Below are 20,686 nucleotides of genomic sequence, written 5' to 3'. Positions count from 1 at the left end.
CAGAGAAACCTGGAATCCTGGAATGAGTGAGGCTGCTTCTATTTAAAGAGTTTTCCATGAGTACACAGTCAAGCGTCTCATAGTGGGTCAGGGTGGGACAAAAAGCTGGTCATTAAAAAAAGCTGGATACTCAGCAAGATGAATTGGAACCTACCTGCACCTCTCTCAATCTCTAACCACCGAAGCCCTGCAGAGCTTGATGGATGCTGATTTTGTCCTCCCCAAAATCTCATGCCAACTCTAGCCTAACACCATCCTGGGATAGTTTTGTGAGAAATGTATTTCTCACTAAAGCCAAACTGACAAAAGAAAAGAGGTCAGCAAAGTATGGCTCATAGGCTAAATCCAGCCCACTTTTGTTTCTGTAAATAATATTTACTGGAACACAGTCATGCTCCCTCATTCATGCATTGTCTTTGGTTTCTTTTGATCTACAGTTGTAGAGTTGAGTATCTGCAATGAAACGGTAAGGCCCACAAAGCCTAAAATATTTACTGTTTGGCCTTAAAGAGGAACTCTGTTGACCCAGCAAAAAACAATTCCAGAAGAAGAAACCTCATCATACTCAACATTTATTCAGTGACATACTTTCCTGCTAACTAGTAAACTGAGAACTCCTCATGGGCAGGGATTGTATCTGTCTTGTTCCCACTGAAAATCCAGCTCTGAAAACCCAGGCCAGAACTTGGATGATGGGACACTAAATAAGGGTTCCTTGGGCAGCAAGTCAATTGAGCCCTCTATTTGTGACTTAGGGGTCTGACATAAGGTGTTAGAAACCTGAAAGGGTTTGCCTTAGGGCAGGAATGCTTTAAGTCTAGGCAAGTGGACAATATGGGGGAGCTCTGCCTGGAAATAAGGGCCCCACTAGTAGGCAGGGCTCAGGAATGGGACTCTGGCCCTTTACTGAGGGCAACAGGTGGTGGCAAAAATCAGACTCCAATCATAGAATGATCCAGATACAACAATTCCTATGGCAGAAATCCTAGCTAAGAGGAGAAAGGCAGATGTAACAGGAGACCTGGTCCAGATCAGGGCCCAGCACGCAGCTCAGTACGCAGCAGTAGCACAGCTTTGCAATCACTTAGCGTGGAACCACAGCTGCACTCGCTACTACCTATGTGAACTTTGGTAATTGTATTACCTCTCTGGGCCTATTTTCTTTCTAAAAAACTAAAATATTACTTCTCTCATAGGGCTGTTTTGAAAATAACAGGAGATAATGCTTCTTATATAATCAGAGTAAGTTAAAACAGAATCTCAATAAATGGTCATTCACTAACTTTTTCATTTACTTAAATAGTTATTGAGCACCACTTTGTACCCAGGCACTTGACTGAGTGCTGGGAATACAAATTACATTGAGTCCTTGCTCTCATGTAGGTTTCTTTCTAATGGGAAGAAACCCAAAGTAAGTACACAAACAAGTGAACATTTGGTATTTTGGAAAATTATAAGTGCCCCAGAGGAAAAAGAAACCAGGTTAAAGATCTAGGGAGTACATCTGTGCAAGAGTGAGTATGAGCATGGAAGGGGTGGTTCTTTTATCTAAGGTAGGTGGGAAAAGGTCTCAGTGTTAAATGATACTTGATAGGAGACCCAAAGTCAGCATGCAAATACCTAGAGATGAAGTATTCTCAGCAGAGAAACTAGCATATGCAAATAACAGGAGGCCAACTTGTTTGGCGAGTTCAATAAACAGCTCTATATTTTAAAACGTTGGCAGTAGGCCTTAGCTTTGAAATAGACATACTTTATCTATTTGCCTAAAGTTAGAATTATGCCTTGATTTGGGAGAGAGGGTGAGGGCATGTTGGTCAAATGATTACAAGCTTGGTAAGATGGCAATGCCAATATGCTGAAAAATAGAATTTGCCTGGAATTTCTAAAATAAGTTGTTTATTTACCTGAAATACCAGCTCTAGCTAACTTTATCACTCTTTTTAAAAAATAATTTATCGAGTGCTTACAATATATCAAGCAATTTCCAGTTGCAAAGACAGGAGAAGGTTGTTCTAAGCTTCCTGAAGACAGGAAGCCATAGACCCATGAATTTCCAAGTGAGAAAATGGACATTTTCCATTAAAATAAAAATAGCCCTTTTCCTACAGTCCCTAAGGACTAGTATATACAAATTAGTCTCATCTGTATTTATTCTGTGGTAAGGAAAACCTCTAACACTTTTTTTTCCAACTTGGCCCCAGAATATTGCCACTTGACTATTACACTAATGTTTCTAGAGTCTTCTGAGATAAGCAAAAATTCATCCTGGGAGTGGGATAGCAGTTTATGGCCTCCTTTACTTTAATGAACCATTAAATTCTATCACTTGCAGTCAAAACTGCACTACAAAAACTGTCTAGCAATGCTCTTTAGCCCTATCCTATCCTTAGGGAGCTCTAGAAGAAAAAATTCTAGAATCTTTTGCTATACCAGCATGAGGTGGTCAAAGATATTTTCAATAGCTCTGACCTGCCCTTGCGAAGCACAATGGACTACAAATGGTCTTTGGTGTCTTTGGAAATTCCAAAGGAAAAAAAAATGCAACAACCTTGAAATAGTACAATATAACTTTTAAACTATTTGTCATTGCCATTTCTAACACTCTCAAGCTGTATTTGATGTATTCAATAAATACAGGGCATCTAAAATAAACTTGGCTCTAATTTTAAGTGCTTTAAAACATTAGTTTATTCCTTACAGCAACCCTGTGGTATAAGAATTATACATTCATTTCACAGATGAGGAAATTAAGGAAAAGGAAGGCTAAGTACTCATTGAAGCTCATTGGCCTAGAAGAATCTGAACTGGAATTTGAACTCGAGTAGCCGGACTCTTAAGATTCTCTAATGTCAATCACTTGGTCACTATTCTTTGTATTTAGTTTTTTTTTATTCCAGTTGTTGAAGTTTGAGAGGGCAATACCTAGAGGCAAAATTCCAAGGAGAAGAGGAAAAAAGGATGTTAAAATAAGCATTATTTTTTCTAGTTGTGAAAAATCATTTATTCATGGCAGAAATTTCCAATTACAGAAAAACAAGTCACTCTCCTAAATAATTGCTATCAACATTTGGTTTTGTAATCATTCTTTTTCCTACATATCTGAAACAAATAGAGGTTTTAGAGAGATGGGATCACACTACCTTTAACCATTTTATAATGTATCTCAGACATTTACACCATCACTGAACAATCTTTTAAATATTTTCAGTGGCTGAACAGCTTCAGTTTGTAAAGATATACCATGATTTATTCAACTGTTAAATATTTACAGTTGTATATTTTATTTTTTGCAATTATCCATACCATCTCAATAAACTGTTGATCCCATCTCTGTTTATTTCTTCAAAATATGTTTCTAGGAGTGAAATTAAAGGATACACAAATTTTTAAGGTCTTTTATGAACTCCTTAAAACTGCCCTCCAGAAAGACTATAGCAATTGAGAAGATAATTATTTTCTCCTGCCACAGGCTTCTTTAGATGACGTCACATCCAATCTAAGATACATCCCAAAACAGAGAGCTCTAGGAAATATACCTCTACAGAATCCTCTTTTCTTACAGATCTCCTCTCTAGAGTTAGTCAAACTATTTATCATTCTATGTAGCAAACTGCAAAAACAAACAGAACATAGCAGGAGATGGAGGAAAAACACACATAAGGCTCAGTTCTACAGTCAGCCCTGATGCCTCAGTGGTTTAGCGCCGCCTTCAGTCCAGGGTGTGATCCCGGAGATCCAGGATCGAGTCCCACGTCGGGCTCCCTGCGTGGAGCCTGCTTCTCCTTCTGCCTGTGTCTCTGCCTCTCTCATTCTCTGTGTCTCTCATGAATAAATAAATAAAATCTTTTAAAAAAAAGGCTCAGTTCTACATATGTAGGGCTTATGGTTTATAAAAAGAACTGATTCTGATTAGCCATCTCCACTTTATGAAAAAAAATTTACATTCATTAATTTGGGGTTCTCAACTAAAATTTCGAAAGGATCTGAGCAAATAATGCAGACCAGCAATGCTGACTAGTGGTAAAGAAAAAGGAAAACAAAGAGAAAACACACCATTAAGAAGAACTTTTTGCCTTTGTCTTAATCCTTCTAAAAGGGTAGAACCTGCTTAGTAACAGCTGGTTATGGTCATGTACCAGACCAGCTCTAGAATGACAAATTCTTAAAGGAAAGTGTAGAATCTGGGATTTTATGTGTGTTTGTGTGTGTGTGTGTGTGTGTATGCACGCGCGCACACGCACCATCTTCCAATTTAAAATATTTACAATTGATTCAATTTTGAAAAATATACTAGGTAGAGAACATATTGTTTCCAATTTAACTTTTTAGAGTTTATTCTATTTTGGCATATATCCTTAGTTTTATACCCGAATCTTCAACATAGCCAGGGAAATGCTATAGAAAAACAGCTTTCGTAACCAGCACTCTGCCTACAGAGCAACTGGTACAGGTACTTGAGAGGCACAACCACAGGTCTTCCTCCCAGGTGCTGATTATTAAGATGAAATGAGCTATAAAGAGGCAAACTAGACCAAGACAGAAGAGAAATTGACTTACAAGAAATCAGTCACCACCTACAGTTTTATGAATGACTGACACTTTGAACCTATCTAGTTAGAGCTGAAACTTCCTCCGAAGATGATCCATATTATCTATGACATGCTGCTGCTGGCTTATCCGTGACAGTCACTGGAAACAGCCTCACCATGATCTATTTTAATAGGGCTCTTGACCTATTTTTATATTCCAGCACTGCAAAGTTAAACTGCTAACTTACAGAGCCTGGGCATGTTATTTTCCAATAAAATATATTTAAGTATCTTTCTATCCCAGTTTCCTTTTTACTGGATAGTTTCCATCATACAGAGATACCAATTGATCTACACCAAGTTGAGAAATAAAAGTAGTCTTTAATGCATTGTCGCCCAGAGGTGATCCTTAGCTTCTGTCAACTTGGAAATCACTTACATTCACAGCACATGCATGTTCTCTGATCTTAGCTTTTCCCTCCTTTGGTGGGAATAGTATTATGTTGGTTATAAAAACAAACACTGAACAAAGCTTCTGATATTAGTGCTCAGGAAATAGTGAGCACATCTACTTCAATTGTTTGCCATAGGAACTCTTTCCTCAGTCCCCTTCCAAATTATCATTCACTCCACTTGCATCTCCACTACAAGAATATCCTTCAGATACTGAGCTATCTTGCTTTTAAGATATGAAGAGTAGTAGAATTTTAACTGTCCTAGTTACTACTCCACCTCACTCATTTATCTAGGCTTGCCTAAAAATCTCACAATCTTGATTGAGGCAAGAGTAAAATGGATCTGATGTAACACAAAATTAGTTGATCAAAATGGAAAGCTATTGAAATCAAATTTTCTGGTATTGGTTACTTTACACAAAATGATTTGATGCATTGAAAAAGGCTAAGGTTTATATATTCTTTAGTCTTTGCTAACAAAATTCAAGCAAATGAAAAATTCAAGCCTTCCTTGAGGTTTTAACCATTCTTTACTTTGCAGAGGCTCAAATGGTTGATAACGTGTCTCAGTCCAGTTCAAGGTCAGTAGGAAAGTCATAAGTGATGGCAACAGGTAAAAAGAACTCTTTCAGCAAAACTGTAGCACAACAAAGGAGCCATTAGAATCATCCTGAAATTGCAAAACATCCACATGGTCCTCAAGTGAATTTCCAAAGCAAAGGGTACATTTAAAAAAGGTTTCACCAATTGCAAGCAGCAATAAAACCTTTAATGATTAAACTACAGTTTCCTTGTATCCAAAAAGGACTGAAGAAGCAACACTATTAAGATATAACCTCTACTTCTTCTTCCACTAGCAGTAACACTGATGAAAAATCATCAACAATAAAATAGGCAACTGTCAGAGTGAGGAAGAAACCAAGTTACTTGTTTTAAGGCCCATTCAAGGGCAGACCCGGTGGCGCAGCGGTTTGGCGCCCAGGGTGTGATCCTGGAGACCTGGGATCAAGTCCCACATCAGGCTCACTGCATGGACCCTGCTTCTCCCTCTGCCTTTGTGTGTGTGTGTCTATGAATAAATAAATAAAATGTAAAAAAAAAAAATTAAGGCCATTCAAGGTTCTGACCAACCATGTGGTCATTAGTCCCATGAGATATACCAGAGCCCACAGAAACGAAAGTCACCGAGTGGGTATACATTGTTCTTAGACTCCCATTTACAAATGACCGATTTCACTGACTTCTGTCTGGCTCCCCTTCCACATTCATTTCATCCTGAAGAGACGAGATTCTCCACTTCTACCACCTTAGCCCAAACTACCCTTACCTCCTACCCAGACTCGGGCAATTGTCTACCTGGGTTTCTTGCTTCAGTCTTCTTTCTTCAGACAAGCCAGAAAGAGCCTTTTTTTTTTTTAATTGAGGTGAAATTCACACAACCTAGGGTTAACAACTCTGTATAAATGTATACAGTTTAGTGACTTTTAGTACATTCATATGCTGTACAGTCATCAACTCCAATAAAACATTTTTCTTAGCCCAAAAGAAAACTCTGTACTCATTGATGGTCACTCTGCTTTCCTCCGCTTCCCCCCAGGCACCAGACCACAACTAACCTGCTTTCAGGTTCTATGGATTTACTATTCTGGTTATTTCATATCCATCATAAAATAGGTTACCTTTTGTACCTGGTTTCTTTCATTTAGAAGTTTTCAAGATTCACACATGTATGTATCAGAGTTTCATGTGGCTAAATAATATTCTATTATATGTATATACCACATTTTGTTTATCCACTTCTCAGCTGATGGACATTTGGGTTGTTTCTGCAGTTGGCAATTATGAATAGTTCTGTTCCAAATGTGTACAAGAGTTTTGTTTGATTTTTTACTTTAAATTTTGGGTGGGGGTGGGGTATACATGTAGGAGTAAAATTTCTGAGTCTTAGGATTTAAACTTTGAGAAACTACTAAACTTTTCTATAGTAGCTGCATCATTTTACATTTCCACCAACAATCTAACCTACCAAGGAGCCTACGGTTTTTGTATGATCTACAAAGAAGTCTATAATTTCACCACATCCTTACCACCATGTGTTATTATTCATTTTGTTTTAGTCAGGAAGATCTTTTTATAACTGTAGCTGAGATGATAGAACCACTCGCCCCCCGCTTCCACTGGTTCCCTCATTTAGAATAACATTCAGAATCTTTACCATGCACCTAAGAACCCAACTGACTGGGCACATGACTCCCTCTCTCATCTCATCTCCTGGCACTTTATTTATGTCATGTTAGCTACATTACCCTTCTTGAAAATCCTCAAAAGTGCCAACCTTGCTCTCACAGTAGGGCTTTTCACTTGCTGTTGATCTGGAATGCACTTTTTGAAAAATCTCTTTAACTTCCTTATCCAAGCTTCAGCTCACATAGGAGGTCTCCTAAAACGTTGCCCTGAACAAACATCTACAGTAGTACAAACCCACATACCTGAGCATGAATTCCCTAGGAAATAAGATTTAAGTGTCAAATACAAAAACTTGTCAAGCTCAGGGTGGGGGAGGTTGAAATTTAAAGAAAGAAGAGTGAGCATAAAAGAGAAATGAGATCATAAGTAAGAGACAGCATATGCCAGGGGAGTGCATTATTCCACGGCCACAGTTTCTCAAATAAAACAAAACCAAAAATACAAAACAAAACAACAGCTGGTTACTTGTTCTCACATTCTCCAGAAGGGCTATATGAAGTTACAGAGTCTCCAAATAGTCTGTCACTGGAAGGAGAGATAGTGTGCGCAATTTATATCTGAGCTCTTTTCAATCTTCTGTGATTATTTTAAGTCTACCTCCTAAGGTTGTGGAGTATTTTAATTGTGGTAAAATACACATAAAAGTCACCATCTTGGCCATTTTTAAATGTACTGTTTCATGATAACTACATTCACATTATGCAACCAATCTCCAGAACACTTTCTTCTTACAAAACTGAAACTCTATACCCTATAGGCAACAAATCTCCATTTCTCCCTCCCCCATCTCCTGGCAAGCACCACTCTACTTTGTCTCTAGGAATTTGACTTCTGCAGGTGCTTCAGATAAATACATACATGGTACTTCTCTTCCTGTGAGTAGCTGATTTCACATGGCGTAAAGTCCTCAAGGTTCAACCAGATTTTAGCATGTGACAGAATTGTCTTCCTTGTTAAAGTGGAGTAATATTCCATTGTATGTATATAGCACATTTTGATTATCCATTCATCTGTCAATGGACCCTTGGGTTTTTCTGCCTCTTTGCTATGGTGAATACTGCTTCTATGCACATGTGTGTACAAATTCCTCTTCAAGACTCAATTCTTTTGGAAGTACCACAGAAACTGAATAGTTGAATCATATGTTACTTTTATTTAACTAACTGCCATACTATTTTCCACAATGACCACACCATTTGCATTCCCAATCATGCACAAGGTTTCCAATTTTCTCCATATCCTAGCTGGCAATTACCTTCTGTTTTTCTTTTACTTTTTTCAAAATAACCATTCTAATGGATGTAAGGCCCTTTAAGGTTTTAACTTCTTCATATTTCCAGGTTGTATAAACTGGCTCTTCCAGGGAGTCTAAGTCCACAAGCCATAGACTTCAAGTATCCATTCCAGGTAGGGAACAGATAGGGGCCTCTCTCTTCTGGTTAGCACTATGGATGGGGCCTCCTTACACCATGGTCGTAGCTGGAGTAGCTTTAGGACCACAGAAATTGTATAACCAACTGCTAGGTCCAATCCATCCAAAGAAGTCAACAACGAGGGTGAAGATACAGGTAGGTAAGGCCAGGCAAATCCAAGGTTCTGCACAAATGGTCTAATATTATCTATATAAACCTGCTTTATTTCTTTCAATATATTTGCTATTATCTAAAACTACATGTTTGAACATATTTCCTTTGGTTTACCTCCTCTAAAATATGTAGATTTCATGAAGGCAGGGAATTTATCTTGCTCATCCCTCTATTCCCAATGCATACAACAGTTCCTGACACACACTAGGGGAAGAGAGAACTATTTTTAGAATAAAAAATAACTTATCTAGCTCCTTTTGCCTAAAATTCAAATTCACCTAAGCTTTTTTTTTTTTTCTACGAGTTAGGTCTCATGTTTGGATGTAAGACTTTTACTTCCAATTAGCATATAAAAAAACCATAAGACACCATCCCTCTTATCCTAACAATAAGAACAAACCTGAAAAGCTACAAAAATCATAGTTTCAAAGAACTGAGGATGCTTGGAATGCCTGGGTGGCTCAGTGGTTAAGCGCCTGCCTTCAGCCCAGGGCGTGACCCTGGAGTCCTGGGATCGAGTTCCACATCAGAACTTGCATGGAGTGCAATGGAGCTTGCCTATGTCTCTGCCTGCGCCTCTCTCTCTCTCTCTCTCTCTCTCTCTCTCTCTGTCTCATGAATAAATAAATAAAATCTTTAAAAAAAAAAGAACTAAGGATGCAAAGAATCAAAATTCAATTTAAGGATGTGAAAAATCCCTTATGAAGGGAGAAGACAGCCACAATTGCTTTTATCCCTAGAGCAGCAGTGGGAGAAGGAATTCACAAGAGGACTAAGAAGAGACCAATGGGACTTTTAATGGCTATGCATGGACCAGTATGACCGACTAGCATGCTCAAAGTCTTGCAACAGAGCAAATGTCTTCAACTGCTTGTCTTGGCTTTTCACTAAGTACACAGGGGTAGTATGCCAAAATTCAGGGCAGAATTTCTGAGATCTCCCTCAGGTTTATAAGGCCATCCTCAAATGCAAAACAGAAGAAGGCCTGTTGAAGGCTTAGCACGGCAGAAGAGCCAAGACAAATCTTTGAGCACAACAGGATTTCGTAAGAGTCAGGCAACAGCAGCAAAAGGCTGAGGTTGAAGCAAGAGAGCTAAAAGACTTTTTATCCAAAGCACTGTGCACCCTTCTGAAGGCATGGGGCAGAGCATCAGGGCAAAGAGATTTTCTAAGGTTTTTTTCTAACAAAAGTTGGAGGCTGGACAGAAGAGCAAAAGGAATGAACCAGTTCCCAAGAAAACTACCAGGCTAGCTATAAAGCAGAAGGGAATCTTTAAGTTTCCACAGGTGCTCAGGTCCCATAAACTGCCAAAGAAACAGTCCTGATTCTAGCCTCAGAATTGAGAGTAATGGAGAGTTGAACCTAACCAAAACTTCAAAGTTCAAACTCAAATCATCTATATATTAGATTAACTCAGCATGTCAGATACCTGACAAAGAAGAGGTATGCCCTTTTATGGTGGTAATATTTAATTTTCCACCGTACTTTCACAAGATAGACAGCATACAAAAAATTATGAGACATGGAAAGAAGATAGTTTCCTGTCTTGGCTGTGGACTACACTATCAATAAAAGCAGACTCAAAATTGGTCCAAGATAAATTTGTTGAAAGAGATGGTGGAAAAGATGATCAATGTGCATGAATACATGTAGCGTTTCAACTGGAAGAATTATAAAAAGTAGGAAATGAGGAAATATGCCATCACAAATAATTAATTCTATGGGCATATTCACAGGCTAGACACAACAGAAAAAGTGATCAGTGAACTTGGGACTTCTACACTTGCTCTTCTTTATGTCCAGAATGTTCCTCTCCTCTATACCACCTGACTCATTCACAACCTTCAGTTCTTGTCTCAAATGTCATTTCAACACTGAGACATAGTCCTCAAAGCTACTTTATTTTTCTCTGTAACATTTGTTATCTAGTTATGCATACATACATGAAAACAAGCACCTAGGTGTATACCTTCTGATATAGAATTACTTTAAATTTGTCTGATTTTCCCTGTCAGAAGGTAAACTTCTGAATAAAGGACTTTGTGTTGTGCCTTACTTTATCCCTAGAACCTAAATTCTCTACTGAGAATATAGTGGTGGTTCAATAGGTATTTGTGAATTAGTGAATATATGAACGAAGCCAGAGAGCTTCTCTAATTGGCACTTACTGTAATAAGGTGTTTACAGTACAATGTACTTGAAGGGTGAAAAGAAACAAAGTTGTACCCCAACAGCTTGCAATGGTCAAACTTTGAAAATCATTAAGAATGTTTTTATATAGAAGCTCAATTGAGCAATTGTGTGTTACAAAAGGATAACTCTGACAGCTGAGTAAAAAGGAATGGGCAGGGATGGAACAGGGAGAAGTGCCAATCAAGAAGCTACTACCTATATATCAAAGGAAACCATCAGTTGAAAAATGCAACCTATAAGAGATAGTATTTGTGAATCATATAAGGGGTTAATATCTGAAATATATAAATAATTCCTGCACTTAATAGCAACAAAATCCAAACAATCTAACTTAAAAATTGGCAAAGGCTGGATCCAGGGTGGCTTAGTCAGTTGAGTGTACCTTCTGCTCAGATCATGACCTCAGGGTCCTGGCATCAAATCCCGCATCGGGCTCCCTGCTCAGTGGTGAGCCTGCTTCTTCCTCTCCCTCTGCTCCTACCCTGCCCCCTGGTCATATTCTCTCATTCTCTCTCTCAAATAAATTAAACCTTTAAAAAAATCAGCAAAGGCCCTGAACACACATTTTTCCTAAAATGATATATATATGGTCAACAGGCATGTGAAAAGATACTCAACATCACTAACCAGGGAAATGAAAATCAAAACCACAATGAGGTATCACTTCACCTGTCAGAATGGCTATTATCTGAAAGTCAAGAAATAAGTGTTGACACGGATGTGGAGAAAAAGGAACCCTCATGCATTGTTGGTGAGAATATAAACTATTACAGTCACTATGGAAAACATTAAGGAGACACCTCAAAAAATTACATTATCCAGCAATTCTACTTCTGAGTATTTATCTGAAGGGAAAGAAAACAGTAATTCAAGAAGGTACAGCACCTCCTTGTTCATTGCAGCATTATTTTCAATAGCCAGGATATGTAAACAATCTGTCGATCGATAGATGGATAAAGAAGATGGATAGACGGATAAAGAAGATATACACACAATAGAGTATTATTCAGCCAGAAAAAAAATGTAAATACTGCTTTTGGACAACATGATGGATCTTAAAGGCATTATGCTAAGTAAAATAAGTGAGACAGAGAAAGATAGTTACCACATGAACATACTTATATGATTTCACCTTTCAGGAACAAGAACAAAAACAAAGCAAAACACCCAAAGCCACAGATTCAGAGAACATATTGGTGGTTGCCAGAGTAAGGGGTGGAGGGATGAATGAACAGGTAAAGATGATCAAAGGGTATAAACTTCCAGTTATAAAATAAGCAATGGGGATATAATGTACAGCATGGTGACTATAGTCAATAATACTGTATAACATATTTGAAGATAGCTGAAAGAGTAATCTTAAATGTTATCATAAGAAATTGTCAATTATGTGAGGTGATAGAGGTTAATAAAACTTACTGTGGTAATGATTTCACAATGTATACATATTCCAAATCAGTATGTTGTATACCTGAAACCAATCTAATATCATATGTTAAGGTATTTTAAAATGAACTTTGACCTTCCCTCAAATATATGCAAGAGTTAACAAGAAATAGATTGTAAACCTAAATGTATGGGGTAAAATATAAGACATCTGGGGCGGGGGGGGGGGGGGGCGGGGGACAGCAGCCAAACAGGAGTTAAGCAAGTATTTCTTAGAATACACAAAGCAAGAAACAGAAAAGTGAAATCCAATTTATCAACATTTAAAAACTCTGCCTTTCATAGATACTGTAAAAGAATGGAAAGGCATAGTAAACATATAAACTTAGAAAACAGAAAAAGGTTATTGCTAATACCAAGACAAAGGTTGATGGCAGCCTGGACCCACACTGAAGCATAAAATGAAATAAAGCACTGGCTTTTAAAGGTATATTGGATCAAGAACCATCAGGTTTTTGTGATAATCCCATGAGATAGTTGGGAAGACAAACAAGCATTATAAGACAACTTTGAGATTCATAGTTTTGGCAACAATGAGAATTGCAAGGACATCACAATGATAAAGAGATCAGATGAAAGGTCTAAAAGGTAGTTGAAAATATGAAAAACATGAAAATGAACTCAAGGCTAAAAATAATAATTTAGAAATCCTTCCATTCTGGATAGTATTTTAATCTGTGTGAAGGGGATAGAATCCTTAGCATTTACCATCTCCTTGGCCTCTTAGCATGTCCCACATGCATGTTAGTTTTCCACAGATAAAGCTCCTGAAATAAAACTTTCATTTCCTTGACACTAGAAGTTGGGTCTTAAACTTTGTATATTCTTCTCTATCCCAAAAATTTCCTTGACAATAGTAGGATTCAACAAATGTGGTAATTCATTGGTTATTTATATCTTACAGCCTAAAGTAATTCTATGCTCTAGATTCTGAATAATATTTTTACATAGCTAGAAGGGAAATTGGTCTTACAATTGATATGAGCAGTCAGTGTGGATTTAAGTTTTTCCAGTAATGATTGTTATGTTTTTCTGATACATCTAGTTTATGCTCATCTCAAAGTGGAAAAACTCACATACACAGGACTGGAACTTGAGAGATTAGCATTTGAACTCAAGATTCTCTTAAGCCACTTACATGGTTTAAAACAACAACCTAGCGGCACCTGGGTGGCTCAGGTCATGATCCCAGGGTCCTGGATATCAAGCCTGGCATCAGGCTCCCTGCTCAGTGAGGAGCCTGCTTCACACTCTCTCCCCACTCGTGGTTCCTCTTGCTATCTCTGTCTCTCAAATAAATAAAATCTAAATAAGTAAATAAAGCCTAGATATCAGCACATCTTTTCTCATGTAAAAGAAACCCACATATCCTTCATATCATATTTAAACAGAATAAAATGAGTCTTGACATATTAAAAGTTATATAATATTTCAGATCATAATTTTGTAATTCACACACAACTTACTGTTTTAAGTTACCTGCTCAGCCATTTTTCTTGAAAGCAGGATTCTTAATGATTTCACCTTTCAAAAAAAGGCTATGGTTACTAGTTGTGGAAAACCTAAGATCAAAATCCTAGTTTTTTAAAAAGATAGTTTCCTTAGATTCGAACTGCATAAATTTGAATGACCATTTTAGTCCCCAGTGGCTTGCTCCAATATTTAATATAAAATTATGTAAACGATTTTGCAAAATTCCATACTCTTTTTAAATCATGTATCTCCTAAGTTCTAGAACATAAGCAATTGTAAAATGTATTATTAATATTATGGAGATAATTTTTGAAAGAACAAAAAAATCATTAAATACACTATGAATTTAAAATATGTAAAAAAATGAGTGCAACTTAGAATAACCTCATGAAAAGTATTATTTGGAGACTAGAGAGGCTGTGTTCTCTATTCAAATAGAAGCCTTAATAAACATAGCAAGTTGAACAAACATATCCCACAGGTGTGTGCTCATAGGAGTTAGTCTACCCTCTCTTTAAACCTGCTGAAGGAATCATTCGCCCCGTTTGCTCCCAGAGAAGGTAAGAGCATAGGCCACTTTGAGTCCCAAGCATTATTTTAATTCTACATCTAAAAATGTCTAACCACTTACCAAAATCGTAATGTCTCCCTGAGCTAGCCCTTCTAGAGGTAGATTTCCTGCAGAAAAATACCTCAGTCACTGTTCCTGAAACCATGAGGATACAAGCAGTGGGAAAGGAAAGAGAAATAGCAAAGTTCTTACTCAATTGGTCACATTTCACATTCTGAGCCTGGCAGATGTTCAAAGTTAATTCCTTTGCTCTTAAGTGATTTTGTGCCTTCTTCAGAGATTTCCCAAATCAGAACATTTTGTTTTTCTTTCCCAAGATCCAAAAGATCAATTTTCCCTACTGCTCCCACTTAGCCCATTGATTTTAACCATGCACCACACACACTCTCTTTACAGAGTCCATAGAACTTCTAAGAGACCTTTTTGGCTGGATTTCAAACCCTTCTGGGCTGGTTCTCCCATGTGGTCATTCTCTAATCCACAGGTAAAATTCATTCACCCTTTACCCAGACAAATTCTGGAAGCACATAACAATCCAAACCCAAGCACAGCAACTCCTCTGGCAAAGCAGCTAGTTATCAGTCTCTAGGTCTCTGTGCCTGTAACTCAGAAACATCCTGTCACAATCTCTACAGTCCTGATGAAGTACCTTCCACTATCATGCTCCCAAACCCCTAAGATCGGGGCCAAGAATCACTGCACACCTTACACCTAAGAAAGTCTTTTCGCCAAATCCTAAAGATCTCCACCAAATCAATTCTTTTATCACCCTTTTTCAAGTGAACTTACCTTACAGCTGAAACGGTCTCTTCATTTCTTTCCTTCGTAAATTTGCATCTTGATTTTCTAACTCATATTAGAAATTTTATGTTATACCCTCATTTCTCTGCTGAAACTTCCAGTTGCAGAAAAATGAACGTGAACATATTACCCTCGTATTGTTCTTAAATATTTCAGTACAGCAATTTGTTTTCTTAGGCCTTTGGTTAATAAGCAACAGAAACTTAGTGTTTCCTTGACATTCTGCTGCTGCAAGGGGAAAGAGTCCCTGAAGAAAGTAGATGTATACAGCTTATAAATCAATATAACTTATGATTTCAACATAAGAGAAGAGCTTGGAAGATTGTACAGTCTTGGTCTCTGAGTTATTTCTCATTTAGAATGTTAACATTAAAGCACATAACTTTTTCATTCAGACTTTAAGCCAAAAGCAAGTTTGGAAGGAAGTTTATTTCTTCTGTTGTATTTAGTTTTAGAAAAGACAATGGAGTCAATGACAAATCTTTTAGGAATATGTAGAACAGTTGATCACCAAACCTTCTATGTATATTAAATATGAAAATTAAAGAGCTGATAAAAATATAGAAACATTACCAATATTTGCCTCAGTACTTCACCCATACAGTAGTTCTAAGAATAAGCAAATGTTTAGCTGATATAGAATTTACATACTTTTAGGTTTATCAGGATAGATTAGATCATGGTGAAATGACAACCCAAAAATCTGACTTAAAACTGAAGAGTATTTGCTTATATACCCATTGGATCCAACAGGGGGACCCTGATCACAGTAATAACTCAGAATAATTCAGACTTCTATAAACAAGCACCATTTCTAATGTTGTTGAGTGCTGTGCTAAAGGGAAAGTACTCTGGGGAGACTTACATTAGTAATTAAATCTTCACCCAGAAGTGATACATTATTTTCTTTCATGATTTATTGTGCAGATAAAGTAACAGGATGCCATCAACCACAAAGAAACCTGGAAATGCAAACCTACTATGTGTCTAAAAATATTCACTAAAAAACATTAAAGATAACCATAGCTTGATAGATAGGCTCAATCTACATGGCAAGCAAGATGGCACCTGGCTATCCATGCCTACATCCTACCAGCTTAATATAAGACTTGGTTTCCTAATAAGTCTGCCCCCAAAGAGGCTTCACAAGATAACCAAAGATTTTTCAAGTGTCTCACCAGAGTGTATATATTACCTTATATAGCCAGTTTAAAAAGAAAACATATTACATATACTTAGACTCTCACTATTGACTTTAGTATTTACTTGTATATACAGAAAAATCTTAATATAAACTAATTATAACCATTGCTCTCATTCAACAATAAAATCAAGTTAAAACTCAAGAAGTTACTAAGCCAATCAAAACAATTAGGCAGTAATTTAACATAACTGATGATATTTTTGTTGAAACTAATCCAGGAGTCACAACCTGACTATGCTACTAACTGCTATGACATGTGCAAAAATGAGTTCTTCATTCTTCACTACTTTGTGCTTTGCTATAATTCAATTTTCACAACTCTCTCAGCTAATCTAAGAGAGATGCCTCTCTTAGGTACCTGCTAGTACCTAAAGGACTAGAAAAGCCTTGTTGGAACAACCTGCCAGAAAGACATTTGGCCTCCACTTGGTATTTACTGTTAAGTCTGATTTTGCCTTTTACTTATTAGAACCTGAAAACCAAAGCAGTACTACTTGGTGCAACAGCCAAAATTTCAAGCATTGAAAATTTTATGCAATATCCTCTTTTAAGGTAGACATTCTCAGGTTCTCAAAGAAAAAAAAATCTTATATTTAACTTTATTGTATTTGAAATAAAAATACTATTTCCAGAGAATTGTGAAAACATGTTATGCTAACTCCCAGACCTCAATATGAGAAACCCTAGATTTCCATATTACCAATCATGTATTCCTATGTGTGGGTCATTCCAATAGCACTGCTTTTTTCTTCTTGTATGGCTAGGCAAGTCAAGAGAGAATATTTTCACTAGGAGAGGGTCACTTTTAAGTAGGCTGACCAACTTGTCCCAGTTTGTCCAGGCCTCTCCCACTTTTTAACATCTAATGTCCTGTGTCCTGGGAACTTCTTCAGTACAGAACAAACCAGGATAGTTAGTCAATCTGCTGTGGAACATGGAGCATTTGATGGGTTAAAGCAGGCTCATGTCTCCCACGATGGGAGACAGGGATTCGTGGGCCTGGATATCACTAACCATCTCCTCCTTACTCAAGAAAGTCTCCAGACTTCCCTGTCTCCTGCAACCAAGAAGAATTTAGCCCTCCCCTGGCAAGAAAGCAAAGTTTGAAGATAATATTGGAAAACCCCATATACTACCAATAGTTCCTCCAACCACTTTTTGGAGAAGGTCACCTGATCTGCTTCTAACTGTAACCCTTGGATCTCCAGGTTTTCTTAATTTAGGCTGGATCTCCAGGTTTTCTCCTTTCAGCCTAAGGCAGAGAGATAGTCTGGTATCTTATAGCTCCCTGGGGGTTGTTTTCAGGCTTTACACATTACCAGGAGAGAAACTACAGATCTTTTATGAATATAGATGCAAAAATCCTTAGCAAAATATCATAGATCTAGCAACATATCAAGAAAATTATTATACATCATGACCACATAGGATTTATCCCAGGAATGCAAAATAGGCTCAATATCCAAAAATCAGCTCATGTAATAGATCATGTTAATAGAAAATTCTAAGGAATCTGTTAAAACAAACAAAAACCTATTAGAATAAGGGAGTTCAAGTTTTCAGTATTGTAAGACCAACATATTATGGGAGACTTGGGTGGCTCAGTAGTTGAGTGCCTGCTTTGGCTCAGGTCGTGATCCTGGGGCTCTGGGATCGAGTCCCGTATTGGTCTCAGAGGGAGCCTGCTTCTCCCTCGGCCTTTGTCTCTGCCTCTCTTTCTGTGCCTCTTATGAATAAATAAAAGCTTAAAACAAAACAAAAATCAACATATTAAAATCCACTGTTTTTCTAGAGTAACAAGTAAACAAATAGAAATTTTTTTTAAATTCCACTTAAATAGTCTCAAGAATACAAAAGAATAAATTTAACAAAAAAATACAAAGCTCACATTCTGAAAGCTACAAAACACTTCCGGAAAAAATTAGAAAAGACCTCAACAAAGGGGAAGACATCAGAAAACAATATTGTTGAATGGGTTGGCCTACAGATTAACACAATCCTTCTTGATACTCCAGCTGATTTCACTGTATATATTGCTAAGCTGATTCCAAAACTAAATGAAAATGCATGGGACACAGCACAGTATAAACAACCTTGGGGGGAAAAAGTTTTCAACCTATTTAAGCCCATTGCATTTTCCAGTTTTTCTTAAAATACTTCAAATCCAGAGCAAACATAATTTTATAAGCTTAAGTAGTTCAGCAAAACCCCAAGTGGGAAAACTCAAAGAAAACCCTATCCAAACATTTCATAACAAAACTGCTAAAAACCAAAACTACCAGAAAATGGAGAAAATAACATATTACATAAAAAGGAATAATTCAGGTAACTGAAGATTTCTCAACAAAACCATAAACGGAAACCAGGGAACAGTTGTGTTCCTTTATGTTCCTTTTCTACTCCTGCTATAACAAATTACCATAAATTTAGTAGCTTTAAAAGACATAAATTTCTTACCTTAGAGTTTTGTAGTTAGAAGTCTAATGTGGGTCTCATGAGACTAAAATCAAAGCATCGGTAAGGCTGCATTCTTTTCTGGAGGCTCAAGGACAGAATCAAGTTCCTTACCTCTCCCAGCTTCTAGAGACTGCCCATGTTCTTTGTTTTCGTGACACCTTTCCACCATTTTCAAACACAACATCTCCCTAACCATCATCCAGTTATTCCTCACTCTGACAACAGCTGAAAAGGTTCTCTGCTTTTAAAGGATTAAATGAAGCCTCGCTCCACCCCACCCTAATAACCCAGGATTTTTCTCTCCATTTCAAAGTCCTTCACTTAATTATAATTAAGTTGCAAGGTTCTAAATAAGGTAAGCTATCCCCAGGTTCCAGGTATTAGAACATGAACATCTTTGAAGGTCTATTTTTCTGTCTCCCACAACATGGAACACCAGTATATACATACATTTTTGAGATTTTGTTTGTAGAGAGAGAGAGAGGAAGTGTGGGGAGGAGTGCCAGAGGGAGAGAGAGAATCTCAAGTAGATTCTGCACTTTCTGCACTGAGCTCAGAGCCTAACACAGGACTCAATCTCACAACCCTGAGATGTTACAACCTGAGCCAAAAATCAAGAATTGGATGCTTAACTGACAGCCACCCAGGCACATTTAGAACAACAGTTTTGGAAGGAAAGAACTGTTAACCCAGAATCCTATATCCAGCAAAAAACAGCATTCAGAAATAAAAAAAATAAAAGCAATACAAATTAAAAGAAAAAATAAAATTGTCTCTATTTATGGATGACATGCTTATGTACATAGAGAAATCCCCAAAAAGCTACAAAAAAGCTATATAACTGAATTTTCACAGTATAAAAAATCAATTTACATATAACAATCTTGTATCATCAATGAACAATTTGAAAAAGAAATTTTTAAAAATATAATTTACAACTATCAAAAATGAGATACACAGTTGCAAGTTTAAACATGTGTGAGATCTATATGCTGAAAACTATAAAACACTGATGAAAAAATAGAAGACCTACATTAAAGAAGATTGTTCCATATTCATACATTGGAAGACTCAATATTGTTAAAATACTGGTTATCTCTGTATTGATCTACAGACTTAATGATTTGCCAGCCAAAACCTCAGCAAGATTTTCTGTAGGTACTTAAAGCTGATTCTACAATTAACATATAAAAGCAAAAGAATTCGAAGCCAAAACCATTTTGAAAATGAAAAATGGATTATACAACTTGATTCCATGGTTTACTATAGAGCTACAGAACTCAAAACAGTATTGTATTGGTGAAAGGATAGATGCACAGATAAATAAGTGGGACTAACTAGAGAACCTAGAAATCAACTCACACAAATACAATTGTTTTTTTCAATGGCAGAAAGTCAGTTCACCAGCTAAAGAACAATCTTTTCAACAAACAATGCTGGAATAACTGGATATCTACATGTCTTTAAGTAAAAATTAACTCAAATGAATCCTAGATCTAAATGCAAAACATAAAACTGTAAACCTTTAGGAAAAAAATAAAAAACAAAAAGATCTTCATGTCATTGGGTTAGGAAAGTGTTCTTAAATACAAACTTAAAGCACAATCTATAAAGGGAAAATTAATAAATTAGATTTTTTCAAGATTAAAAACTTTGATCTGTGAGAGACACTGTTAAAAGAATTAAGAGGCAAGCTACAGCCTGGGAGAGACTAGCTGCA

Source organism: Vulpes vulpes, chromosome 11 (assembly GCF_048418805.1).
Source record: "Vulpes vulpes isolate BD-2025 chromosome 11, VulVul3, whole genome shotgun sequence".
NCBI classification, from domain to species: domain Eukaryota; kingdom Metazoa; phylum Chordata; class Mammalia; order Carnivora; family Canidae; genus Vulpes; species Vulpes vulpes.
The sequence above is the reverse complement of the archived record's forward strand: the minus strand, read 5'-3'. Positions refer to the sequence as shown.